Consider the following 6,498-nt stretch of genomic DNA (forward strand, 5'->3'; position numbering starts at 1 on the left):
ACAGTAAACTTTAGATATGTCATGCCTGTCTTTGTAAATCCCTGGCATGGGTGTCAATGCTGGCATGGTGATCTAGTGAGTGAATCGTCAGTCCAACTGTACAACAATGTTTATTTTCATGGATGATTGAGCAGCAGAAGGAGTTGTGGTCATTTGTAGGTAAGTTGGTAGAGAATAGCTCTTGTAAAGCCGGGGTAGTGGGTTTGATTCCTGGGACCACCCATATGTAAAAATGTACACATGCATTTATTGTAAATTGCTTTGGATAAAAGCATCTGCTAAATGAACATTTGTTATTATTTTAGTTGTACAGATAGGGCTGTTTATGAGTTACTATGCTGTATGAAATGATTTACACATTTTGAGTCATTGAATTTGGCTCTGCTAAGAAGTTGACTTCCCTGATTCCTTGGTACAGTCTTAGAAAAAAGGTTCCAAAAGTGTTCCAAAAGGGTATTTCGGCTGTCCCGACAGGAGAATCCTTTTTTGTTCCAGGTAGAACCCTTTTGGGTTCCATGTAGAACCCTCTGTGGAAAGGGTTCTACCTGGAACCAATAAGGGTTCTTCAAAGGGTTCTCCTATGGGGACAGCCAAAGAACCCTTTTAGGTTCTAGAAGAGTGTATTTCCGAAGAGTGTATTGATGCAATGGCCTTTAATCAATATCTGCAAAGCACTCACATCTTACTTGTTGAGTGCGGTTGTTTGAGTCCACCTAGTGTACAACTGCTATACATCTGTCGTCATCATGCTGCTGGCGTGGGGACAGCCAGCCAGGCAGCGAGTATGGCTCGGCTCTGGCCAGCCACAGTCATTACACGTAATGGGCTCAATCCTCTCAAGTAGGGCCATGTTTACCCTGCTCCTAATGAACATCTCCCCATCGACAATATCTGGCTAATTCAATTCTCCCACAGCCAAAACACTCATTTCCTCCCAACAACTGCTCTGTTTCCCCCATTGTTTTCTCTTGGATGATAGAGACATACTGTAGTTTTTTTTGGGGGGGGGGGGGGGGGGGGGGGGCAGCAGCTGGTTGTTTTCAAACTGAGACACACTCACATAACATACTGTATATCCGGAGCACAAGTGTTCTGTATATGAATGGTCTCTAAGTTGGAGTAACAGACAAAGTAGATGGAAGACGAGTGGTGTTGCAGTGTGAAAGCCAGCAGCTGGCCATCGTATGCTGTAAGCTCAACAGCTCTTCATTGGGACTACCAAAGATTGCTCCAGTTTGTAGACAAGACAATATTCTGCATGACACAGTAGTGATGAACAGCTCCTCTCTCAGCCACAACTCTCTTCTCTCCACATACCCTTTTTAAATGTCAAATGATATGAGTACAAATCTTGCTAGTGCCTTTAGTGCTGGAGGCGATCAAGGCTTTTGTAGTGCACAGTAGCAGGTCTTGCCAGTGCATATCTGAGATATCTGTGTGCGGTAGATCCCTTACTATTGGGGACATGTTGGAGCTCGTACCTAACGCAACTCACAAACGTGAACTCTACAATGAGGCAAAGACTAAGTTGTGAAGGAAAGGGGATTACAATATGGCTGGATTGGTTGACAATAACCGTAAAGTAGCTAATAAAATCTACGCTGCGTTTTGGGGTTGGATTGGCATGTTAAATGTGCACGTATCCATTTTGGTGTACATGATTTATAAACGACACGCTGTTAGATGCAATAGATCTCTGTAGATTCTCTTAGCAGATGTGATCTAATCACAACAAAGGGTTGATGGGCAACAGATGGCGGAAAATGAGTTTTAAAATGCCAAATAGAAGAAGACAAAGATAATTGAGTGTCATCCCAGTGTGTAACGTTACAGACAAAGGCTGCAGGTGAGACACGAGAACAAGGTGGGAGCTTTTCAGATCTAGCCTCAGACCCAGTAAATCTCTGCAATGTGAGTGACAGGAAGGTTCCCAGGAACCTGCTCTGGATTAATGGCAGGAAACACGATGGAATGTTGTCTTTCTCCCACATGCACTGTGGGCCATGGCCTGGGGCCCTCAATGGTTTCACAGGAAAACATGAACCCAAACACCATTATCATAGAACCAAGACAGATCTATGTTACTGTATGTACCCATTAGAGATGGAGGTTTCAGAACTTTTCAGATGGCAACTCTGAAAGCAAAGCCTTTATTTGGCTTTGTTTTGTAATTCCTTTAAATATAGAAGGCCTCTCAAACATTTTGTCGGAAGACAAATATAGCCCTCAGACATCTCGTAAAATGCCAAGCTTTCATGAAAGTTTGGGAAAGGGCTCGAAAGGTTAATACAGCAATGTCCTTTGCTCTGAGCACAGTAGGGAGAATTCTTTGTTATCTGACAGTGGACATCGTTTTCATACCTATTGTATCTCTGAGGGGTTTTATTAGAAGGAAAAGTTGGTCTCGGGTTAGTCTGAAGTTACTCTCAGTGAGCCATACTCCAAGTGCTCTGCCAAGCTGTCTGGCTCATAATGACGTAATAGAATGGGCTATAGAAAGTACGTGATGTGGCCACACAGTGAGAGGATGTTGGTGAGGAACAATCTGAGATGTAGCTGAGTGGCTAGTTTCTTAGAACTCTGTTAATAAATTGTGTGCAATGGTACCCCCTAGTGTCACAAACAGTCACATACAGGTTAATGAGATAAGTAGGGCAACTGTCCATGAAAGATCAGCATAAATTACAGTTATTAATCTGTGGATTGTCATCACTCAGCCTTACCCTTTTTATATCCAACCCCTCTTCTGAATTCTTATTTTCATGGTTAGTTTTTGTGGTTATGAAGGGAGGGTGTCATCTTCCAGAATTGCAAAATAGTTTCACAGCAGAAGTAACTTGACCGTTTTTGCAATGTCTGGACTCTTTGTTTTCAAGAAATTTGGGCAAAATTCAGCACTTCCTGATAGTAAAAATAAAAGCTAATATGCACATTTTGGGTATGTGTATACACACTCGACTTCCTCAAGACAAGTTATATGCATGGGAAAATATACCCTTTACCATGACTGGATATGTGGAGTCAATGAAATTCATAGCATAACACCCCAATGTTTCCCACAGTTGTGTCAAGTTGGTTGGATGTCCTTTGGGTGGTGGAGTATTCTTGAGACGCACAGGAAACTGTTGAGCATGAAAAACCCAGCAGTGTTGCAGTTCTTGACACAAACCGGTGCACCTGGCACCTACTACCATACCCTGTTCAAGGCACTTAAAGCTATCGTCTTGCCCATTCACTCTCTGAATGGAACACATACACAATCCATGTCTCATAAAAATCTTAATCTACACTGATTTAAAGTGGATTTAACAAGTGTATTTAATAAGGGATCATAACTTTCACCTGGATTCACCTGGATTCCCCTGGTCACCTGGAAAGAGCAGGTGTCTTTAAAGTTTTGTACACTCAGTATATACACTGCTCAAAAAAATAAAGGGAACACTTAAACAATACAATGTAACTCCAAGTCAATCACACTTCTGTGAAATCAAACTGTCCACTTAGGAAGCAACACTGATTGACAATACATTTCACATGCTGTTGTGCAAATGGAATAGACAACAGGTGGAAATTATAGGCAATTAGCAAGACACCCCCAATAAAGGAGTGGTTCTGCAGGTGGTGACCACAGACCACTTCTCAGTTCCTATGCTTCCTGGCTGATGTTTTGGTCACTTTTGAATGCTGGCGGTGCTTTCACTCTAGTGGTAGCATGAGACGGAGTCTACAACCCACACAAGTGGCTCAGGTAGTGCAGCTCATCCAGGATGGCACATCAATGCGAGCTGTGGCAAGAAGGTTTTCTGTGTCTGTCAGCGTAGTGTCCAGAGCATGGAGGCGCTACCAGGAGACAGGCCAGAACATCAGGAGACGTGGAGGAGGCCGTAGGAGGGCAACAACCCAGCAGCAGGACCGCTACCTCCGCCTTTGTGCAAGGAGGAGCAGAAGAAGCACTGCCAGAGCCCTGCAAAATGACCTCCAGCAGGCCACACATGTGCATGTGTCTGCTCAAATGGTCAGAAACAGACTCCATGAAGGTGGTATGAGGGCCCGACGTCCACAGGTGGGGGTTGTGCTTACAGCCCAACACCGTGCAGGACGTTTGGCATTTGCCAGAGAACACCAAGATTGGCAAATTCGCCACTGGCGCCCTGTGCTCTTCACAGATGAAAGCAGGTTCACACTGAGCACATGTGACAGACGTGACAGAGTCTGGAGACGCCGTGGAGAACGTTCTGCTGCCTGCAACATCCTCCAGCATGACCGGTTTGGCGGTGGGTCAGTCATGGTGTGGGGTGGCATTTCTTTGGGGGGCCGCATAGCCCTCCATGTGCTCGCCAAAGGTAGCCTGACTGCCATTAGGTACCGAGATGAGATCCTCAGACCCCTTGTGAGACCATATGCTGGTGCGGTTGGCCCTGGGTTCCTCCTAATGCAAGACAATGCTAGACCTCATGTGGCTGGAGTGTGTCAGCAGTTCCTGCAAGAGGAAGGCATTGATGCTATGGACTGGCCCGCCCGTTCCCCAGACCTGAATCCAATTGAGCACATCTGGGACATCATGTCTCGCTCCATCCATCCAACGCCAACGCCACAGACTGTCCAGGAGTTGGCGGATGCTTTAGTCCAGGTCTGGGAGGAGATCCCTCAGGAGACCATCCGCCACCTCATCAGGAGCATGCCCAGGTGTTGTAGGGAGGTCATACAGGCACGTGGAGGCCACACACACTACTGAGCCTCATTTTGACTTGTTTTAAGGACATTACATCAAAGTTGGATCAGCCTGTAGTGTGGTTTTCCACTTTAATTTTGAGTGTGACTCCAAGTCCAGACCTCCATGGGTTGATAAATTGGATTTCCATTGATTATTTTTGTGTGATTTTGTAGTCAGCACATTCAACTATGTAAAGAAAAAAGTATTTAATAAGATTATTTCATTCATTCAGATGAATGTGTTATTCGTCTGGGATGTGTCATTTTAGTGTTCCCTTTATTTTTTGAGCAGTGTATTTAAGTGATAATGCCCGAGGAGCCGGTGTTTGTAGGATATATTGGCACGAAGTCGAGGGCCGACAAACACTCCAAACACCGGCTCTGAGGGAATTATCAATTTTATACAAGGGGTTACCAACATTTTCAAATAATGATTGAAATTATTGAAACGTGTTTTGATTAATTTATTCATACCATTTCATACTTCCACGAGATATAGCCCTGACACAAATCTAGGGTTGCTACCCAAGCCGGCTGGTCATTCATTCTATCGGTTCAGTTGCCAGACCAAGTCGTTAAGTCTTTTTGTGCTGTATCTATGGACATTCGTTCATTCTAAATGTTCGATTGCCATACTGGCTGGCAACGTTCTTCTTCTTATTGCGCTACCTGCCCGAATGCATAGTACCAACTGTAAAGTTTGGAGGAATAATGGTCTGGGGCTGTTTTTCATGGTTTGGGCTAGGCCACTTACAGTGGGGGAAAAAGGTATTAGATCCCCTGCTGATTTTGTACGTTTGCCCACTGACAAAGAAAGGATCAGTCTATAATTTTAATGGTAGGTTTATTTGAACAGTGAGAGACAGAATAACAACAAAAATATCCAGAAAAACGCATGTCAGAAATGTTATAAATTGATTTGCATTTTAATTTGCAAATTTGCAAATTTATTTCAAATAAAAAATCTTGGCTGTGTGCTTAGGGTCGTGGTCCTGTTGGAAGGTGAACCTTTGCCCCCAGTCTGAGGTCCTGAGCACTCTGGAGCTGGTTTGCATCAAGGATCTCTGTACTTTGCTCCGTTCATCTTTCCCTCAATCCTGACTAGTCTCCCAGTCCTTGTCGCTGAAAAACATCCCCACAGCATGATGCTGCCACCACCATGCTTCACCGTAGGGATGGTGCCAGGTTTCCTCTAGATGTGACGCTTGGCATTCAGACTTTTGAGTTCAATCTTGGTTTCATCAGACCAGAGAATCTTGTTTCTCATGGTCTGAGTCCTTTAGGTGCCTTTTGGAAAACTCCAAGCGGGCTGTCATGTGCCTTTTAATGAGGAGTGGCTGCCGTCTGGCCACTCTACCATAAATGCCTGATTGGTGGAGTGCTGCAGAGATGGTTGTCCTTCTGGAAGGTTCTCCCATCTCTCCAGAGAGGCTCTGTCAGAGTGAGCATCGTGTTCTTGGTCACCTCCCTGACCAAAGCCTTTCTCCCCCGATTTTGTCAGTTTGGCCGGGCGGCCAGCTCTGGGAAGAGTCTTGGTGATTCCAAACTTTTCCATTTAAGAATGATGGAGGCCACTGTGTTCTTAGGGACCTTAAATTCTGCAGACATTTTTTGATACCCTTCCCCAGATCTGTGCCTCAATGGAATCCTGTCTCGGAGCTCTATGGACAATTCCTTCGACCTCGTGGCTTGATTTTCACTTTGACATACGCTGTCAACTGTGGGACCTTGATATAGACAGGTGTGTGCTTTTCCAAATCATGTCCAATCAATTGAATTTACCAC

Source organism: Salmo salar, chromosome 04, assembly GCF_965601325.2.
Source record: "Salmo salar chromosome 04, fSalSal1, whole genome shotgun sequence".
NCBI lineage: Eukaryota > Metazoa > Chordata > Actinopteri > Salmoniformes > Salmonidae > Salmo > Salmo salar.